Here is a 23,453-nt window from a genome sequence, read left to right on the forward strand (position 1 = left end):
CAAGCGTTCTGTTAGACCACTTCTATCAGACTTCTCGAACAAAGTGAAGTGTGTTTATTTGGAGGGTTCATACTGTAGGTGTAGATAGTGCCATTTGGTGCATCATTAGGGCACGTTTCCCACAGTGCTCGGTCATCGACATATAAGGACTTCCAAACACTGGAACACATCTGTAAAAAAAAAAAAAAAAAAATTGGTAAAAACAGTTTGCAAGAGAATGATCTTGGGTTGCAATTCTATCAGTCCAGAGCTTCATGTGGTCAACTGAAGAGGAAGTTGCTTTAGGTCCTTCATAAGATCCTACTTTTGCTACATCATAGCAATCATGTGGCTTAATCTTAACCACTTTATAAGTTTGTAAGAATTTAGGTCTTAACTTGAGACCTCCTCCTAATGAGGTTTTTTTAAAGGCTATTGGGTCGTTGACTTTGTAGAGTGGAGCTGTTGTACGACGTCGATTGTATTGTCATTAGTTCTCCTCTTGCAGTTTTAAGATATTTACTTTGGCCTCTTTAAGAATAGTCTCTTTCTCCTGGATTGTAGAGTTCAGGAATTCTTCATCAATGGCGTCTTTGATTCTGTCTTGTTTCTCATTTTTACGTCTGTTATCAACTTAAAGAGGGTGAATTTCGTGGATCTGCTGACAGTGCTGTTGATGATTCATTGGACATCAGGAACGAACTCGAACCATTTGGCAGGATCATGTATTAACAGTTTTGCAAGCTTTGGGATAAGAGTTCCATGACTTCTTTCAATCTGGCCGTTGGCTCTTGGCACTTCTGTTGTGATTTGTATGTGCTGAATTCCTTCATCTTTACAGTAATCATCGAAGTCCTTTAGAGTGAAAGCAGTTCCCTTGTCGGAGATAATTCTTGAGGGATTTCCGAAGACAGCTTGTTGGATTTTTAGCTTCTGCTCAGCTTCTGTTATTAATGTTGTCTTAACTGGGTAAAACCAGACAAATTTTGAAAACGCATCTACCACCGTAAGGATATGTTGATATCTCATATCTGTAGATGGCAGGGGTCCTATGAAATCAATGTGGTATGTGCGTAAAGGAATGTTGTCTTTTGGGATTGAGTTCAATAGATCTGCTTTGAATCACTTTTTATTACAGAGGCTGCATTCTACACAGTTCATTATAACTTGCTGTATTTTCATTGTAGCATTCAAAATATGAAAATCATTTTTTAACAAATCTTCCATCTTTTGTACAGCAAAGTGTCCTTTGCTATGTAAGCCAAGAATAATCTCAACTCCATCACTTCTGGTACAACAATGAGTTCTTGAACTCTCTCCTGCAGGTACAACATCACTAACTTTTAGCAGGTAATAATCTCTGATTCCTTTCTCCACCAGAGTTTTCAATAATTGAAGATCCTCATCCTCTTGCGTTGTTGCGATCTCAGTGGTGATTTCACTTTGTGAACAAGTGACCCTGCACATAGCATGCCTGCTTACTACATCGTCATATCTCATTTGTTGACTTGGTTTATGCATAACTTCATATTCAAACTTTTCGAGTAGTAATGCCTATCTAGCTATCTTTGGTGTCGTGCAGGGCCTTGGCTCAAAGGTTCTTTGAGGTGGTCAAATGTCTGCTTCTGCATTAGCCAAAATTAAAATTCTACACCATTATGAAGCATATCGCTCAATGGTTTGGCTATTTCTGAATAACCAGGTACAAATTTTCTAAAATATTCTGACACCTAGAAAGCTTTGCATTTGCTTGACGTTCTTAGTGTGATAATAACCGAAACGTAATGATAGAATAGTTTTAAGGGGGCCAAATGTAAACTGCAATGACCCATGATACTTGAAAATGTGCAGATAGAAATGTGTGTTCTAAAAGAGAAATATGAAATTAAAATAACTTACCCCAAAGGATGACGATTCAAATAACACAAATCAATTAATATTTATTATATCTTTGACATCATTAAATTTTGAATAAGTATTAGCGTAAATTAAGCAATTATCGGCCAGACAGACGAATATCAGCCCTACAATTTTGAATCGGAATATCTCATACGAATTATGCGTTGTACTCAAATCAAAGTAGATCTCACTCCATCAACGTGAAACTAAGTCTCGGTGAGAAACAACAGTCAAAATTTAACGGCAGAAATTGAGTTAACCTATACCAATATATTTTTCAAAGAAGAACAAGGTGAATTCTTAAATCATCAGGAAAGATTAAAGCACGTGCATACGAAGACTTCTCGAGTTTTTTTAGTTGCAGAACATCATTAATTTTCGACAGGTGTTAGGTATATGGATCTATTTAGTTGAATCTTTAATTCCAATTTTTTGCTAGAAGGAATACCATGGCTCTACATCCAGCAATGGAGATGGCAGACAAAAATGAGAAGAAAGAAGAAAAATGGCACACGCATCAGCTGAAGTGAAGACAGCCAGAGACCTACACCTTCGGACCCCAGCAGCAGAAGGAGGAGAAAACGGTTGCAGCAATCAATTTCGCCTTGTCATTCGGCGGTCGCAGTTAGTACACCTGACGCTGAATAAACGTGGAGGCTTGCCTGCACATTCCCTCCGGCCAAAGAAGAAGAAACGTAGCACAGTTCACAATACCATAACTCTTGATGAAGCACAACACTGATTTGCAGATGAAACTTGGTATATTTGAAATTACGTAAATCAGAATTTTAAGATCTGGTATACATTTGAAATGAGCACATATTACTTAATCGAATATATCTGTCTGGCATAATCCAAATTATGATCAAGTATTAAATTATCAAAATCTCATTGTTTGGCATACATATATAAAAAAATGGGATAAGCTTTTACACATGTGAAGTAAATTAAAATCAAAACTAAGAACTAATACATACAATACATGTTTCACATACAGTAGCATAAAACTCGCTACAATCTGTAGACAGATTACATTTGTAACTGAATACATCTCATATTTCATACAATCTTTCACTGTTGTTAACAACTCTTGATCATTATAATATCTCTTGGGCCCACCAGCGGCCGAGCGGTAAAGTCGCTGAACACTGGTAGTTTGGTCTAAGGTTCAAATCCTGCGAACGGGCTGGCTACATGGGCGTTTTTGTGGTTTTCCCCATGTGTAACCTGTATACAAGCCAGTTTCCCTTAGAAAGTTCTCCATGAAGGCATCTCTTCCCTTAGGCAGATAGCCCTCGAGGCTTTGCCATAAATAAATAACCTAACCTAACCTATAATATTTCTTACTTAACAATTTTCAACTCTTTTAAATACCATCAAATAACATTTTTATCAATTCTTTTAAATACCATCAATTTTTTCTTATTTTTGTAAATGTGTAAGAATGATTCTTCTACAATTTTCTTTTACAACTTAGTTACTCCAAATTACTCAAATTGTTAAAATAGCAAAATTTTCGTTACTAGCTGGATACTTGTAATACCCACTAAGTGTTCTAGAATTTTTTTTCTTACTCTCTCTCTTTTTTTTTTTTTTTTTTAAATCCATGACCTTAGTCAACCCGACCAGCCTGCAACTGACCAAACGTATAAATGAAGGTGGCCGACCTACACCCATACTAACCAAGAAACTCTGAAACTCCAAAGAAAAATTAATTGGGATTAATTTCACTACATTCATAATCAAACACAAAACCTGTGAATTTTTTCTTTCTTTAATTCTTTTTTTTTTTTTTTTTTACTTAGTGAACAAGGAAAACAAGCTCGATGAAAACAATGCTTTTAATTAGTTAAATTTGACCTCAGAGGAATTCTTTTAAATAATTTACTACAATTAATTTTTTTAGTTTTGTTGTCAGTGATATTTTGAATTAAATAATTTTCATTTGGAAAAATTTTTATGATTTTGAAAGGACCAGTGTATTTTGGCTGTAAAACATGAGGTGGTTGTAAAGCCTTTAAAAATACTTCGTCTCCAATGTTAAATTTAGGACTTTCTCTGCCTTTCACAACTTTATCTTGAGTCTGAAAATACTTCTCTTTATTTTGTTTCACTAATTCTTTAGTGGCTGTAATGTGTTCCTTTTGATGCAACAAGTATTGTGAAGGATTGTCTACTACAGCTGGTTCATTATTTATGTCTAAAGGTGTATTGAGTTCTCGCCCAAAAAATAACTGAGCAGGAGTGAAACCTGTTACTATGTGTTTTGAATTATTGTAATACAGTTTTAAAAATGCTAGTCTATCTGACCATTCAAACACCTTATTAGATAAAGAAGCTATGCTTTCTTTCATAGTTCTGTGAACTGGTTCTATAATCCCATTAGATTGTGGGTAATAAATGGAATTTTCCTGTGTTCAATATTTAAATCTTTTAAAAATTTCTGAAATTCAGCTAAAAAATTTGACCCGTTGTCAGATAATGTTATCTTTGGAATACCCAATTTTGAAAAATACAAATGCATACATCTTATGATTGTTTCAGAAGTGATAATTGGTTAAAGGAATAGCCTCTAAATATCTCAAATAATGATCAATAATTGTTAAAATGAAAAATTTACCATCTTGTGACCTGTGTAATTTACCTACAAGGTCAATTGCAAACATTTCTCCAGGGGCTAAATCAGATTTCTTTATATTACTTGTGACTATTCTAGAAGATCTGGGTTTGTTTTCCAAACATTGTTGACAATTATCACAAAAGTTTTTTATATCTAAAAACATGCCCTTCCAGAAATATTTTTTTTTAATCAAGTCATAAGTCTTGTTGGTACCAAAATGTGGAGCATGAGCAATCTCTAAACAAAATTTTACTAAAGAGTTTGGAAGTAGAATTTTGTTTTCTAAATGGCTTGTCTTTAAATGATGTGCTCTAGGTCTTAACTTAATCATTACTACACCATTTTTCTGATTAATAAAACATTTGCTACAAATCTCAGAATTGTTATTGTTAATTTTGTTTATGATATTATTAAGGATTTTATCATCTTTTTGGTGATTAACTATACTTTAAATGCTTAATTGATTATTTTTTGGTTGAAATAAGTTGATATTGTTTACATTATGAGATTCTTCAGAAATTCTGGAAAGAAAATCAGCAGGATTAGAAAAATCAAGTATGTGCTTTAAAGTATAATCAAAATCCTGTAAATACAATAACGATCTGGCAACAATATCAGGCTGTTTATCCAATTGCATATGAAAAGGGAAACATTTAGCGTCAGTTAAAATAGTAAATTGTTTCCCATACAAATGTTCATGCACGTGCTCTTGTATTTTCAATTTTCCGGCTTAGCTTTCTTTTAATATTCGTCATGTGCTGCACTGCATGGGAAATAAAACCATTGAATTTACAATTCAACTAACATAAGCTATTTAAATACCAAATCCGTAACACTGCCCCCTTCCCAAGGACTGCATGTCCCGGGCAGTACAATCCCTGGACAGGAAGCCAAACTTACAACTGTGGAATAAATGCAATAATAAGCATTACATTACTATAATAAGCAACATGAACAATAAATGCAATAAATAAAACAAATTAAATGCTATCAAATACATGTATACAAAATACACATTTAGAAACAAAAAGGATCACGGTCTTACACTATTTACAATTATTTACATTACGTACTATGGCCATAGTAATGAGTTAACCTGTCGTAATGAACGACTTTAGGCTTAGAGTTCGAAGACTTGCGGATCCGAACGATGACGTCATTCAGCTTGTTTAGGACCGTCTACGGACCATCCCAAGGTGATTGCAATTTCGGACAAAGTCCTTTCCATCAAGTCGGATTCCACAACCACACCTTGTCTTCTTCGTGGAATTGATGTTCAGTAGCTCTTGTGTCGTAGCAGGTCTTCATCTTCTCCATCGCCAAGTTGATTCGCTCTCGTGCAAAGTTGTACGTCACTTCAAATTGGGCCTGGAGATCTTGAATATATTCCTCAGGCGATGAAGGATCATCCGGAGGGCAACCAAACAATAGATCACAAGGCAGGCGAAGATCACGACCAAAGAGCATCTGTGATGGGGAATAGCCGGTAGTCTCGTATACAGCACTGCGGTAAGCCAGTAAAAGCAGCAATGATTTCTTGTCCCAGTCCTGCTGGTTTCTGGAAACCACTAATGAGAGGTTATTAAGGATGGTTCGATTGAACCTCTCTACCATGCCATTTGACTGGGGATGTAATGGCGTCGTTTGGGTTTTGTCAATGCCGAGTAGTTTGCATAGTTCTTTGATTACTACCGAGGTAAAATTCCTTCCCTGATCGGAATGTAACTGAATAGGCACTCTGAACCTGGAAATCCAGTGCTGTATCATCACCTCAGCTACTGTGACAGCCTCTTGATCAGGAATAGGATACGCTTCAGGCCACTTAATGAAGTAATCACTGACAATGAGTATGTATTTGTTGCCATCAGCAGTTCGTGGCAGAGGTCCCAAGATGTCAAAGGCAATACATTCGAAAGGCGCCCATACATTGTAACAATACAGCTTGCCTCGGCCGCATCTCTTCGGTCCTGCTGAAGGTGTTCTTCAAAACTCTTTCCAATGACGATTATGTTGTCCAGGTATATCAGACAGGCTTCATAGGAAAGACCTTTCAAAACAGTCTCCATGAGGCATTTGAATGTTGCCGTCGCATTACATCGCAAGATCGGCACCACTTTTGCATGTCATCCTTTGCATTATTCCAGTAAAAGTGCTCACGAACTCTCTGCAAGGTCTTCATTATTCCAAAGTGACCTCCTGTAGGGCTGCTATGTAGTTCTTTAAGGACATCAGGAATCCGGGATCTTGGAAGTATCAGTTGCCATCGGAATGTCTTCCCATCATCCGATTCGAATTTCGGGTATAAGATGCTGTTTCGAATGTGAAGTGAATCCCAGAGTGCCCAGTATTGTTTTGTTGTAGGACTACAGATAGAAATGTCCTGCCAGGTAGGTTTTCTGTTTGATGACTCCATTAAATCAATTATGGGTTTAATGTTGCGGTCTTCCAGCTGGTCTTTCCTGACTTCATCATCACTCCACGGGTCTTGAACAGGCGATGTTGATGTTATAATTTGTCTTGCAACCGGAGTCAACAGCTCGTATTTCGCTTCCACCCTGGAAAAATATCGGCAGCATTCTGGGCAAGGTCTTCTAGACAGGGTATTGGCGTTCCCGTGTGATGATCCCTTACGATGATGGATAGTGATGTCATATTCTTGGAGTCTCTGTATCCACCTGGCTATTTGACTCTCAGGATTCTTGAAATTTAAAAGCTAGGCCAATGAGGTCCATGCAGAAGAGGAATTTTCTGCCGTATAGATAGTGATGGAAATGCTCTACGGCTTTAGCTATGGTGAGCAACTCTTTCCTAGTGACACAGTAATTCCTCTCCGGTTTAGACAGGTTTTTGCTCCAGTAAGTTACTACCCATTCTTGGCCGTCTATTTCTTGGGACAAAACCGCACCGACACTTTCATTGCTCGCGTCCGTGTCGAGAATAAATGGTCTGTCGATCTGAGGATATGTCAGGATTGGAGCAGATGCTAAAGCTTCCTTTAAGTTGTTAAATGCATCCTCGCATTCTTTTGTCCACAAGAACCTTTGCTTGCTCTCTGTCAGCTTGTGAAAGGGTCTTGCAATGGAAGAAAGTCCTTCACGAATCTCCTATAGTAGGTGCAAAGCCCTAGGAAGCTTCTCAGCTGATAAACATTTTCAGGATGTTTCCAGAGTTTCACGGCTGATACCTTTTCAGGATCCGTGCACACACCTTCTGCAGAGATGACATGTCCCAAGTAAGTCACTTCCTTTTGGAACAATTTGCATTTAGCGGGACTCAGCTTAAGATTGGCTTCCTTCAGTTTCTGAAGCACCTTTCTAAGATTTTCTAGATGTTCTTCAAAACTCTTTCCGACGATGATGATGTCGTCCAGGTATATCAGACAGGCTTCGTAGGAAAGACCTTTCAAAACAGTCTCCATGAAGCGTTCGAATGTTGCCGGCGCATCACCTTGAATTGCCAAAGCCCTTGTCCCGTAGTAAATGCCGTCTTTTCTTGGTCATCAGGATGTATTTCTACCTGCCAATACCCACTCTTTAAATCAAGTGTTGAAAACCACTTGCTTCCAGAAAGAGTGTCTAGAATGTCTTCAATTCTAGGAAGAGGGTAACTATCTTTCTTCGTAACCTCATTCAACCGGCGATAATCAACGCAAAATCTTGTTGAGCCGTCTTTCTTTCTGACGAGAACGATGAGAGATGCCCATGGACTCGCTGAAGGCTCGATGACATCGCCTTCTTCAATATCTTTTAGCAGTGTTCGCATCTCTTCCTGTTTAGCAAACGGTAGAGGTCTTGGATGTTGCTTGATCGGGGGATGATCACCAGTATCTATTCTATGTTGTGTTAAACTAGTTCAACCCACGTCAGAAGACGAACGGGAGAAAACTACTTGAAGATCTTTAATGATGCACTCGGCAGCATTCCTCTCTTTATCATTTAATTGCGCATTCTGCAATAACTCCGATGTAATGCTCTCTGAGGGCACGGATTCTGGTATGTTACTCTTTCTTTCAATGCTGGTTACTGGAGTACGTGTTGCAACCACTTCACCTTTCTTAATAACTCTCGCCTTCTCAGTTACATCGGCGACTCTCACCGGGATAACCATTCTGGATAGGTCGACGAGTGTTGAGGCTACTAGTACTCCTTTCGGGCTATTACAGTTATTGGGCTATTCTATGATGCCGTAGCAGAAATTTCTGTTTTCGGCTATGGACCCAGGAAGTAAAAACTCGGTTCTTGCGGGTATTGTGATATCATCTTGAGCTATAATTTTGTGGATAGATTTCACTCCATCATTAATTCCGAATAGGGCTATGTCCTCAGATGTAGAATGCAATTCGTCATTCTTAAAATCCAAGGGAAAATTGTATTTCCTTACAAAGTCCAATCCGAGTTTGCAAGAATCGGTGATCTCTGCTACATATGCCATGTGATGGTAAGCGGCACTTCCAAACGTGATGTTAACGTTTACTTTTCCATCGATGCCAATCTTATCACCAGACACAGTCTGTAGGGTAACACAGGGTGGCATTCAGATAAGTTTGCTTTACAGTTGCTGAGCCAAATCTTTTCGAATGATGGTAACGTTGGCTTCTGTATCTATAGTCATATTGCAGGGAACTCCATTAATATGTCCTATTATGAAAAGTCCATTACTGCCGCCTCTCACTGCAGAAATCTGAAGTGCTTTAAACTGGGGCTTTTCATTATCTGGCAACTTTGGCCCGCAAGATGGCCACTAATTAGTTTCCCTGCTGTTTGTTAGTAGCGGTCTTAACATCCTTACCCTGGGGTTTTCTGCAGTTTCGTCGTATGTGTCCTTCAGCACCACAGTTCCAGCACTTGATGGTCGGTTTCTTCTTGCTAATATTCTGTCCCAAGGCATTCAGTTGTCTAGTTAAATCGTCTAGATGAGCGGTGACTTGATCCCCTGGCTCCTGGACTTGAGCAGCTCTGACTGGGTGGCGGTCTCGATGAGTGGCTTGCTGGGCTGCCTCGAATTTCATGGCGTACAGTGCTTTTTAAATCTTTAACATCCGCCATTCGTAGTGCTTTCTGTATTTCAGGGTCCCGGATGCCTTCGATGAAATATTGCAGCAACAGGATTTCTCTTGTTTCTGTCAGGCACTCTGAAAAGGCGTGATGTGACAGCCTTTCAACATCTGTGGCGAGCTCCTGAAGTGTTTTGGTGGGCTTCTGCTGACGGGATTTCAGTTGAAGCCTGCTGTAGTCTTTTAAACATTTCTCTCCAATGCGCCGGATAGAGTGATGCTAAAGCAAAGTTTAAAGTTTGAAAAAAAATTAAACATTCAGCAGTATTAGCAATAAAAGCTTCCTGAGATATGTTGTGCAGACATTGAAGACAATAAAAGGTTTTGAACTTAACCGATTTATTAACAATATAATAAAGAATAAAAACACAGAAAATAAATTTCAAAAATATCAGAGTCTTAAGGCCTCATTCAATTGAAACAGCGATGATCGCTCAAACGGCGATCGTTGTATCCAGCATTAGCGATCACTTTTGAAAGCGAGTGATTTTTCGTATTCATTTGAAACACTTCCCTACCAGTCGAACTCGTAGGGGGGTTGCCAGAGGTTACTTGATGCGCGATGCTGTTTGTCACGTGGTCGGAAGTTGCGTTTGTTTCGAAATAACCAATGAAAGAGCTACCAGATGTGCAAGTTGACTCCTCGTAACCGTTCTTTAGGGTTGCAGTTCACGTTTGGTGTGCCATCTTTGGCTTTTCAGCGCTATTGTTTCAAAGTTTTATCTATGAAAATTCCTCAAAGGTATTATTTTATTTTAATTCCTTTATGAAAACAGCTAACCTTAAAGACACATTCCATTCACACAAATCATATACATGTGAAAAATATAGGTCAAGTAAGTTTTGCATACTGAAAAAAAAGCGATTCAAAAGACCTTTTAAAGCAAAAGAAAAGAAAAATGCACCTAGTTAGTTCTATTAACAACTCAAAAAATACAATGTAATATATTCTAAAAGGAAAATTATATAATACACAATGATGTAGATTACATATATTTAATAAATACATAAAACTCTATAATGACTTTAATGTTCATAACTATATAATAAACGCCAACACATATCACATCATAGTACATAACACTGTTATGAAAGGACGAATTTTTAATTAGAAACGTACCTTTTATATTTATTTGATAACATAGACGAAAAAATATAAAGATGACAAGAAGTTATGAAAACACGTTATGCAACTTAAGAAACAGTAGGAAGCCTTTTAAGTTATTGCAATATCATAAGGCACTGATTAGGAAGTAAATATCATTTTTTCATTCTTTTACATCAGTAATACTTTTTTCACTAAAAACTTTAGCAGTGAAAGCCAAAACAAATTTATTATTGGCACCTCTGATGTAAGGTCACACACAAATAAACTTGATTTAGCAAATTTCTAAAACATTAAAATCAAAAATAGTAAATTACAGTAACATATATTATTAAATTATTTTAATTACACATAAAAAATTGTCTGAATTAAATTAAGAATCACTGACTAAGCTTGTACAGCATTTTAAAACATATTTTATGTTGATACATTGGAAATAAATTGACAGCAATAGCAGTTAAATGAAAGAGCTGGAAATACAGTCTACATGATGTATAAATACAGTCAAAATTATTCGTTAAATACCTAAATTGATGCTTACCTTCTTCAAAATGAATATAAATACGATATAATAATGTTACTTTAAGGGAAACATTATATAATGCATAATTTCAATCATATTATCCAATGTTTACATTTTTTTTTTTTACATTGGAGGGCCGACTGACAGATTTGGTGACAATATAATAAGGTCAAAAAATAACATACGATTTTAAACCATGAATCCCGCATTAAAATTTAAATAAAAAGTGCACTTCATAGTTATAATCACGCACAAAATTGAAATCAAATGTATAATATAATTATTTAAACTTTGTCCTTTCACGATAATAACAATAAAGAAAATCACATCAGCATCTACTTATCGCCGTCGGTATCTGTGTATTGACTATACACATTCTGATATTCATTTTGTACATATAAATCAGTTTGTCATTAATTAGCAATACTTAAATGATAATACACATTTCCAGGGTTCGTAGTGGTCCTTATAAGTGCTTATATTTGAAAATAAAATATAAAGGCCCTTATAGGTGCTTACTTTTTCTTTAAAGCCCTTATTTTTTTGTTTTTAGTGCTTATTTTTTGCTTTTAGTGCTTTTTTTTTTAATGAATGCGCTATTTTTCCCCGTACCAAAGCCAAAACTAAATAAACAACTTTTCTTCCTAATATGGAATGTCAGATGGTGAGTCATACTCCCGGAAATAGCTTTTCCCCCTTTCTCTGCATTAACATAACCTTTGGTGTGCACGAAGAGTACAGACAGGTGCCCGTCCTTCTATTGGTCAAAGAATTGCGAAAGCAGTGAAAATTCCACTACATTCGGCATTCTTTTCCTCCCACCCAAATACTATACACGTTTGAATTTCTATCAAGATCTTAAAAATTTGCATTCTCGTTCCGCTTGGTCAGTTCATATTCGTGTTTATTATGATTGTTATGCTTATATTATGAGCATATGTATGAATGTTTATAATAACATAGTTGCAGTAACTGCTGAAGTATAGTAAACTTACAAAAATGGTTTTGTTTTAACACAGATTAGCTTTCTAAGGAATAATATTCGGAATGGCTTAAATAAAGGGAAAGTAATCGAATAGTCAAAATAATTTCATTTTTTTGGCCAATGTATTATACAGTACGAAGGTTGGGAGGTCTCGCCTTTCTCCGCAAAATCTTGAATATTGAAACCGTTACAGTTCGCTGCAAAACAAGCAACGGACCTCTTTTTTTTTTTTTTTTTTTTTTTTTTTTTTTCACTTTGGATTGAATAGGACTAAAAGTTCTGCGGTCTACCAACCCAAGCGAAGAATGATTCTATTCCGGAAATTTAACGCCATCTTTTGAAAATTAGAATGAAAAACACCCCAGTTATTTAGTTCTTTATTCTCCCAATACCGGCAGTTGTTGATTCCGATTGCGTAATATCACGTAATCACGTAGGGAAGAATTAAGGCGTACGTATTGCGCAATAACGTTTGCGATATTTTGCAGAGATAATTAATTTTGATGTTCAGTCCGAGATTTGTTTATGAACACTTAAAAGAGTTTTACTGTGCTTGCTAAGCAGAATATTTTTTACTGTCGTTGATTTATTTTTATATGATGCACATATTGAAATGTCAAAAGCATTTATTTAGCGGAAAAATATAAAGAGCGGCTACAGTTTACCCTCCGCTCCTTCAAGTTACGCTCGATTGTCCGAATATTCGCCAATTTCCAAGTGTGCGGGTTAGTTAATCTTTTACTGTTAAAGATGACTGCATGAAGCAAATTTCTGTCTTCTGATTTCAGAAATGTTCCTCTTTTTTACTTAAATTATTTTGCTTGCAATATCTGTTAAAAGAAAACTGATATACAATGAAAATTTAGAAAATGTTCAGAATTTAGATTTAAATTATTTAAATATCAATACGAGTGGAAAAATAAATTGTATTTATTATTAGGTTCCAAGTGAATACAATAAATATACCTTATTATTATTTATTTTCTCTATTTTGAACTGAAATTTCATCATTAAATTTTGTAATATAGTTTAGTTCTTCATAGTTTTTTTATTCTCTCAATGTAAACAAGTTCTGTAAATTGAACTATTATTTAAAACTAAAAACAAAAAAAAAAAATAATTATTTTTTATGGTTGAGGTAATGCTTGTTGTCTCTTAATAAGTACTTCATTTCTCATATTTTAAATTACAAGTCTAATTTTTAATGTTATGCAGTTGTGTATGATGTAATTAGACAGGTGCTTATTTTTTTTCTTAAAATGTGCTTGAAAAGTGCTTATAGGTGCTTATTTTTTTAACTAAAATGTGGCTATGAACCCTGATTTCACTGAAACATGAACACTTATTTTTTTAACAATTATGAAAACATACTTCAAAAGCGCGCGGTCTTGCGATCGGAATCTATTCCAATGGACAAGAATTGATTATCCATTTTCTTCGTATTTCTTCATTTCTCCGGAAATAGAACATACTAAAGTTATTTCTGGAATGATATGAATAATTTGATGCAGTGCATCCACGCATATTTCTCTGAATTAGGTAGCAATCCATCAACACAAATGTAAACAACACAACGCTAAATCAATGTCCACTAGCAACAAGTGCACTTAATTTGGATACAACACAGATGATGTGTCGACTGCCCTTGCTAGGATCCTTATACACCCTATACTTTGATATAAGTTGCTGCTCACTCAGCAGATCTAAAGCATTTTCTTTAGCACACTTGATTTCTGTCCTCGTGAAAGCACAAACAACACAGCCGCCATATTGATTCGATCGTTTTTCGCCGCGGAATGATGGGTTCCAAGTGATCGCTATGAGAACGAGCGATTGCGAGCTCAGAGTGATCGTTGTGTTTCAATTGAATACCAAAACAGCAAAATCAATCGCAACTGATGACGTATGATGACTAACGATCACTAAATGTTTCAATTGAATGAGGCCTTTAGGAAAAATATAATATAACCATCATTCATCAAATAATATTTTTACCTGGTCTCCAAAACACTGGCATTCAATACAAATAAAATGTCCTAAACAGTAATTAAGCGGCCTAAAAATGAAGCTGGCTACACATTCAATAAGTCCATAATCAATGGTGAAGAAAAACACCTGAAATTTAAATCTAGTTCTTGAAAACACTTAAAACCGGCCTAACTCCGTTTGCACAAGGAATCGCCGCTCATGTATTTTAATTGCCGCCTTTATTGAAGAACATGGATGCCGTCCACGGCAGTCACTCACATGGTAGCCTCTGGAACCAAGGAATTTATTCCGGAACAATAATCTTGTGGACATGAACCAAGGAACCCCATTCCGGAACAACCATCCCGCGGACAGGCACCAAGGAACTTTATTCAGGAACAGCCATCTCGCAAACTGGAACCAAGGAACTTTAATCACCGGACTGCATGCATCCTTCTGAAGGGACTGGAAACCGCTCACTCAAGTGCCAGGAAAGCAGGAACTAGAAGGGTTGAACCAGAGCGACGCGAGATACTTATAGCAGAAGTAGGAATGACTTCATCTCACGGCAACTAATCAGCTATCGGCACGAATCGGCTTTTCAGATGACGTAACATCACGTTTCGTTTTTGCAACTCAGTTAGATTGAAACAGTCCGTTCTCAATGCAAACAGTGGCAGCAAGAAAAAGAAGTAGAAGTAACTACTATATTACTTTAAAATAAGAACTAAACTAAATAAACATTTCAAGGAGGAGAGATGATGCAGTAAAAGGTTTAAAATAAGCTATATTTTCCAACAAATGCCCCCCACATCATCATCTCCGACCTGAAATAAAGACTGAATGCCAGTATCTTTACAAAATTCAAAACAAGAATAAATAAATATCACAATTTCATTCAGAAATTTTTAAGAAAATTTTCCTTTGGGAACATCTTATCCCATTATTCAAAAATTTACCATAGCAAGAAAGTTCAACATGTTACAAAACAATACAAAGACATGTATGATCATACACTCAATACATTTACCCAGGGCCCTGGTCAATAATACAACATTCTACACTATACAGTTTTACATTTACCTAATATCCATCACAATATGACTTATAACATATTAGTTTCAAATAAACAAAACTCTTAATTTAAATACACACAAAAACAAATTTCATAAGAAAATTGTTCCACAAAATCTTATCAGGTTATGCTTAGTCAGCTGTTTTGTCATGAGATCAGCCAGATTATCTTTACTTGGAACATATTTTAAATCAAAAATTTCCCTGTTCAACAAATCACAAATAAAAAATAGTTTCACATCTATATGTTTTGTCCTTGAGTTTTCAATGGGTGATTTTGTAAAACATATAGCAGCCATATTATCAGCAAACAATATTGGCCTCGAAACATAGTTACTTGCAATCTTAAACTGAATGCATTCATCCAAAATATTTCTAAACCAAACTAATTCTTTTGCTGATTCAGTCATGGAGATAAATTCAGCCTCCATAGTAGACAAACTCACTCCCCTTTCTTTAAATGTACGCCAAGATACAGGTGATTCTCCCAACAAAGCTATTTGTCCACCAATAGACACCATATCATCCCTGCTTGAAGCAAAATCCGAATCTGAATATATATTGAGCTTCAGTTCCTTGCATACCAGTTTAAGTTTGTGCTGTCTGGTATTGGAAACGTATCCTAAAAGTTTAAGTAATCCTTCCCAGTGAAACTTACCAGGATTGCTTTGGAACTGAGAAAATATATTAACAGCATAAGCTATATCCGGACGAGTACGATTGCAAAGAAACGAGAGACATCCCAAAACATTTCTATAAGGATAATTCATCATTTCAGTCGTTTCTTCTTGTGTACTGGGACTTTGAGACTTTGAGTATTTCACACCTTTAACTATTGGAAGGGAAGTAATTTGTATTTTAAAAGACTTAAATTGATCAACTATGTCTTCTATATATAATTGCTGATGAATTAAAACACTATTGTTCTCATATTCAAATTCCACACCCAGAAGCTTTCTTGTTTTATCCAAAATTTTCAAATCGAAATGTGAACTCAGGACTTTTAATATCCTTTTGGCCTGAACTTCACTTTTCCCAAACACTACTATATCATCAACATAAACCAACAGAATGACAAAATCTTTAAAATGATAGACACAATTACACCACTCAAACTTGATAAACCCTAGGTTACATAGTGTTCTATCCAACTCGTAGTACCATAATCGCCCACTCTGATGCAAACCATACAAGGCTCTATCTAAACGACATACAAAAGTTCACGTTTCGTTTTTGCATCTCAATTAAATTGAAACAGTCCGTTCTCAATGCAAACAGTGGCAGCAAGAAAAAGAAGTGGAAGTAACTACTATATTACTTTAAAATAAGAACTAAACTAAATAAACATTTCAAGGAGGAGAGATGATGCAGTAAAAGGTTTAAAATAAGCTATATTTTCCAACATAGAGCTTCAAAGTCTAATCTCTGGTTTTCAGGAAGAGTCTGCAGGATATTCGCTGTGTCTGCTCTCAAAGAAGCGGCAAGATGACAGGCCTTAACTTGGGAATCCCATCCATTCGCTTCCGCCACTATAGAAAATTGCGTCTTATATACTTGCCAGGAGGTCTTCCCATCATATGTACATAGCTTCAGAGAGGAACGAGCAGGCATATATAGAAATGTAAAACCTTCAGAATTGTTTCCTGCTGTCACTATGCGTTTCTTTAGGCTGTCAACTTCTTTGGCAACGGCAGCAGAAACCCTATCATCAATTTGGGATTCGATTTGTTGTTGAACAGAACAAACTCTTCCTTCTCTTTCTTCTTTGACAGAATCAACTCTGTAACCTATTTGTTGTTCCATGGCCGAAACTCTGTCTTCTATTTGCTCTTTCACAGAAAAGACTTTTTCTTCCTTCAATTTGTCCAACTTTAATTTCAAACGCGTCTATTCTGCCTCCCATAACCTCAGATTTATTTTCTATTATGCAGGTAATTTCTCTTTTCATCTCTTCTTGTCTTGCTTCAATCTTTTCCTGTCCCGCTTTAATCTTTTCCTGATTAGATTTCATTTCTTCGTTAACTGCTTTCATCTCATTTTTAACAGATTCTTCCATTTTTTCCTGTCCCGATTTCATTTTTTTCTTTAACAGAGTCTTTCATCTCTTCTTTAAATGCAGCAAAGGCTGCCATGAATTGTTTTAACTTTTCTTCCATCGCTCTTGTGATTGGCATTCAAGATCCCACTTTTGACACCAAAAATTGTTGCGTGCGTACGGGTTCGTTACGAAATGAATGCACGAGTCCGATGAAAAATGAACAAAAATTTACTATTATCACAACAAATATGCTTAAATTTCCTCAAATTATCATGCAGTATTACAATATCTCACAGTAGTTATCTTTTAACTACTCAAATGTTCAATAGAACTTAACTCAAAACAGCTGAAGAAAGCTAATCCGCGAATTCACTACAATCAACAAGAGCAGTTTTCTAAATAACAACAAACTAAGTAACTACTACGAACTGAGAGATTTTCCTCCTTTTATAAGATTTTAAAATCGCGCACGAGAATTTTCTAGTACTTTCTCGAAATTAAAAAGAGATATTTATTAAATGTTACATGCACGCGCTCTTGTATTTTCAATTTTCTGGCTTAGCTTTCTTTTAATATTCATCACGCGCTGCACTGCGCAGGAAATAAAACCATTTAATTTACAATGCAACTAACATAGGCTATTTAAATACCAAATCTGTAACAATAGCATAAAGCTCACATCTAATAGATGAATACCTAGACTCAGCAGGAGAAAGAAGTTTCGAATAAAATTCTACAGGAAAGAATTTGTCATCAATTTTTTGCAAAAGAATTCCACAAATAGCTACTTTAGAAGCATCAGTAATTTTAAAAAATTCATGGTTATCATCGTTTCTTATTGTTGACTTTTCCAACATTATTGATTGTAATAGATCAAAAGCATCTTGACAATCTTGATTCCAAACAAAGGGTACATTTCTTTTAGTCAAGTGTACTATTGGCTGAGTGATCTCAGCAAAATTATGGATTAAATGCCTAAAATAATTCATCATTCCAAGAAAAGCTTGAACTTGTTTAACATCTTTTGGAATAGGGAATTTTGAAACCTTTGGTATATTATCTTCAGAAGGAGAAAAACCCACTTTAGAAATGTTAAAATTATATCAGATTTGCATAGCACTGGATCCAAAGTCAAATTAAATGCTTTTAGCCTATCAGAAACCTTTTGAAGAATTACTTTCAATTCAGATACACTATCAGCAGCAACAATAATATCATTCAGAAAAATTGAACATTACTACCTTTGATGTCATTTAAACATTTTGAAGTTAATGTGTGGAAGTAAGAAGTACTATTGCGTGAACCAAAGGGAAGTCTACAAGGATGAAAATTGCCAAGCTCAATGCAAAATGCCAACTTTTCTTTATCAGACTCTTGTAACTTAATTTGGAAAAAAGCTGATTTCAAGTCGAGTACACAATATAAATTCCTACTAGCAATGATTTTGTATGATTCTGTAATGCTGTTTAATAGACAATAGTCTACAACCATACAAAATTTTGGTGTGTTTTTATCTTCACCAGGTAAATTCTTTTTTCTGACAAATATAAAGGGAAAACTATAACTGGAAGAAGATGGTTTAATTATGTCTGCCTCTAATAATTTTGCAATTTCTTGTTGTGCATACTGTTTAGCAATTTTAGGAATGGGATAAGGTCTCTTCTGAATAGGAAAATTATGAAGAAGTCTAAATTCTGGTACAACTTTATCAGTGGATCCTAAAGTGTTATAAGACTTTGAAAATACAGCATAGTTATTCATTAACAATTCTATCATTTCACCTTTTGCTTTTTCATTTAAATGATCTAATTTAAAATTTGATACATTTAATTCTTCTTTTCTGAACTTAATTACTTCTTGCAGATTTAGTATATTGATTTGTAATGTTTCATGATTTTTTGGACTGACAATATCTTCAAAATGGAATGGCACAGCATTCCTATGACAGAATTCTTTCTTAAAATTAATTTTTCGTTGGTATTATTTTCAATGATAGTTTGAATATGGTTGTAACGACCAACTGTATGCAGAGATTCATTAATGTGAAATCTATATTTTGATGTTTTTGGACAAAGTAAAATTTCCTTAAATTGTTTTAAGGCCTCGGGTACAGCTAAGGAAATGATCTGAGATTGACCTGGCATGACAGTTATGTTAGAAACCATTCTTACTGCATTTAAACTGCTTAACAAAATTGGTTACCATTTTATTAGGAGAATTTTCTTTGAAGTTCAGATGAGTGTTATCAATTGTGAGTTTCTTATTTACGGAATCTAACAAAATTATGTTACATTGAATAAAGTCATACCCTAGAATTATCTGATATGTGGAATTACATTGTTTTGAGTAACATAAAATAAATTAGCAAACCATTTATTTTGAATTTTAACTGCAGACATGTAAGGAATAGATGAATCTTCAATAGTTTTTATTCTGACCATACGAGAAACAAATTCAACTTTAGAGAACCGTTTAATTTCCTCAATAACATCTGGCTGAACCAAAGACAAATTAGCACCTACACTGGTGTGCAAAAATTAAGGACGAAGTCGAAAAATTAGCATATCAGCTGAACGAAGAAGCAGAGCGGACAGAAAGACCAATCAGGAGATTAAGTAAGGTGATGTACGGTAGCACATGCGCAGATATGCAGGTAGACGTAATGGGGGAGTGTCTGAGTAGTATAAAGCATGTTGTCGGTGTAAGATCAGTATTTCTGGCAAAGAGATTGCACGTCGTATAGCAGTTAAAATCACACCGAGTTGCTGCCTCAGCGAGAAGTGGCGAATAATCAATCTGTTAGACGACGTCTGAATGCTTTTACCCGAGGTCGAATCATTGGGAAGTTGGAGGAAAGCCGCAGTGTGACAAGTGTGGCTGCAGAGTTCGGAATTGCTCACAGCATCGTTTCACGACTTTGGAGACAATTTCAAACTACAGGAACAGCTATCCGGGGGTTTAGTAGTGGTCGTCCACGAGGAACCACACCTGCTGATGACCGGTATATTGCCTAACAGGCCAGAAGAACAGGCGGCAGACAGCAGGAGAAATCGCTAGACACACGACACAGGCGACTGGACGACCGATATCGCGTTTTACCGTGGCCAGAAGACTGCACGGTGGTGGTCTGTTTGCACGATGCTCTGTACGGTGTGTACCTCTAAAGCCTGCCCATCGGAGAAGGCGTTCTCTGTGGTGCCGGGAACACTGGAATTGGAGAGACAATGAATGGGTACAAGTACTTTTTACAGATGAGAGCAGATTCAGTCTGAGTAGCGATTCTCATCGCATACTCATCTGGAGAGAGCGGGGAAGCCGCAATCATCCCTCAAACATCATTGAAAGGGACAGGTATGGAGGTGGCGGTGTTCTCGTTTCGGGAGGCATCATGCTTGGTAGTCGTACAGACCTTCACATCTTCAACGCAGGTTCAGTCAACGGGACCTGTTATTGTAACGAGATTCTTCTTCCATATGTGCGTCTTTTTAGAGGCGCTATGGGTCCGCAGTTTCTTTTGATGGACGACAATGCACCATGTCATCGCACAGTAGCTGCCGAACAGCTCCAAGAGGGTGAGGGTATTGAACATATGGATTGGCCAGCACGATCTCCTGATCTCAATCCCATCGAGCATGTATGGGATTTTCTAGGCAGACGCTTGGCAGCTCGTACCTTACCACCAGTAACGATTCCGGAGCTTCGATTGGCGCTGCAAGACGAATGTGCAGCAATGTCTCAACAACTCATTGACACCCTCATTTTCAGCCTGGGCAGATGCTGTAAAACCTGCCTAGCAGTCAGGGGAGATCATATATCCTATTAAAGACCGGATGTTTCTTGCTGGACACCCATCAGAGGGATGTTTCGGCCTTCGGCCGCATTGCGCTCCATGCTACGTTTTCAATAAAGCTTCTTTTTATCCCTCTGATTTCTTGTTTAGTAAGTGTTGCTTACATTACTCATGTCCTTACGTATTGGGGATCTTACGGTATTAAATGTGTTGATTTGGAAAGCTTTTGTACAAAGTTATATTGAAAAAACCGTCTCGTCCTTAATTTTTGCACACCAGTGTATATCAAGAAGAACTTCATAAGTCTGGGAAACAATTTTAACTTTAATTATTGGTAGATAATTAGAATTTTCAGAGCTACAAGACATAAACAATTTAGTAACATTTTTATTTTAATTTCTTGTATTTTCTACTAATTTATTTTGGAATTAATTACTATTTCCTTCAAGCATTTTTTATATGTATTTTGTCTGTTGAAATACTTTTTATGCCCCCAGTCTTTATGGATCCTTGCAAGGGGTCTAAATTTAGTGTCATATCTGTGGCAAGAACCCTTAATCAGTTTAAATGATTGTTATGCCATCTTTTGTACTGATTGTTACCTCTGTAAGGATGATAAGTCCTACACCAATTATTACATGAAAATCTCTATGACATCTGAAAATTCTACTAGGATAATTATGTTTATCTTGCATAGGAAAATACCAACAATCTGTAGTTAAGTGTCTTTTGCTACATATATGACAAGATACATTATCAAATCTGTTCGTATTTTGAGATGTAGAAGCATTCTAATTAAATTTTGATTGTGAGGTATTCATCTGCATATTTTGAGACAATTCATTTATTTTATCTTTTAACTCCTGAATGATTTTATTTTATTCAAATTTTTCTTTAAGCAGAGTATTAATTTCTAAATTATGCTCAGCATTAATACTGTTAAGATAAATTTTTTGGTCATTCAAAGCATTTTCTATATTACTAGTAAGTTCTACAGCCTTATCAAATGAAAATTAACCTAACTTTTTAACTTCAATCCTGATATCAGCTCTAAGAGCCTCAAGAAATTTTGCGAGTTTCATATTTGCTTTTAACTTGTGCAAGCTGGGATTTTCAACCGAATCTTCATTAATGTACTTTATAGCTGCAGTATTTATCTCTTCAGCTAATTCTCTGACAGACTGATTACATTTTTGTGAAATATTTGAGAATTTTTGCTGAATAACCTGAAAAGATTCTTGAGCAAATTTCTCTCTTAGTAATTTCCCTAAATTTTCAAAAATAAATGTGGAGGCCTTGCCTACACACTTAGGTTGAGTAAATTTTTTAACTGCAGGCATCTTATTTGGGGATGGATGCAGTGTTGGCAGAAAATTTTCAACTAAAGTAGCAAAAGAAGACTCAAAAAGTAGCAAAAAATGCAAATGATGTCAAGAGATCATGTAATTTTTGTGATGTCATAGTTGCATGCTCACATGACATCTGACATCATCACAAATTTACTGTGTATTGGTTCTCTAAATTACAGAATGCACTTGATTCTTAATCTTTTTAATTAGGTATCTTAGCTTTAAAGAAAATTTTAAAACTGTATTGCTCATTTTCTATTGTTTAAATATCCATTTCTTTTTTAATTAAATCTCATTTAATTTAGATTTCTATTTTTAAATTAATTCGTGGATATCCATTAAGTGATTCCTCACATTTACACAATTAGCACTTTTGCACTAATTTTTTTGAGTTTGGCAGTCAACTTTTTTATTTTTTTTTTCCACTTAATTCTGAACATTTTAATTGTAGAATGCTTTTCAACAAGTTTTACATTCTATGTGATAGATCTGTTTCAGATTCTGATTACTTAAGAAAGCCTTAGTTCTTTCATTGTTAAATGTATTTGTGTTGTTATTTAGAAAATGTCATTGCTTTGATTTTTAAGTCATTTCCATTACTTAGTTCTTAGCAATATTATTATCAGGAGTATGAATTTCATTTCTTTATCTGTTTGGTGTACTCAGTATAAGGCATGCAAGTTGCAAGTTCTTTGGTTTGATTCATTATCACCATAAAACTGGGGGGAGGAATTGACTTTCAAAACAAACGGGCGACAAGGGAGGGTGGTGAGAGGTCCCAAAGCATTTTTCCCCCTTTCTTTCCACTTCTCTCACTTCCCGTACCCTTTTCTCGTTATACCAGCATCAGGTCAAAAAGTCTTGAAAAGGGAAGCCCACATGTAAACCAGATTGCCAGATGCCAACTTCCTTTTAAGCCTAAATAAAGTTGTTGTTTTTTTTTTTTTTAATATATATATATAAATTATTTTTAATTGATACATTATTTTAACATAAAAGCATTTTTCGATATATTTAAAAAATCTTTGAAGTCAAAAAAAGTAGCAAAAGAAAATAATGGATTTTGCAAA

The 23,453-nt window shown here is 35.7% G+C and overlaps 1 protein-coding gene across 1 annotated transcript in view; it reads left to right on the plus strand.

Annotated features, from left to right (window-relative positions):
• Window positions 1-23,453, plus strand: part of LOC118201141 (dnaJ homolog subfamily C member 17) — a 69,218-nt gene that overhangs the window by 13,956 nt on the left and 31,809 nt on the right. The gene's annotated exons all lie outside the window — the stretch shown is intronic.

This window comes from Stegodyphus dumicola, chromosome 2 (assembly GCF_044657685.1).
Source record: "Stegodyphus dumicola isolate Sdum_Otavi_A_Nest chromosome 2, ASM4465768v1".
NCBI lineage: Eukaryota > Metazoa > Arthropoda > Arachnida > Araneae > Eresidae > Stegodyphus > Stegodyphus dumicola.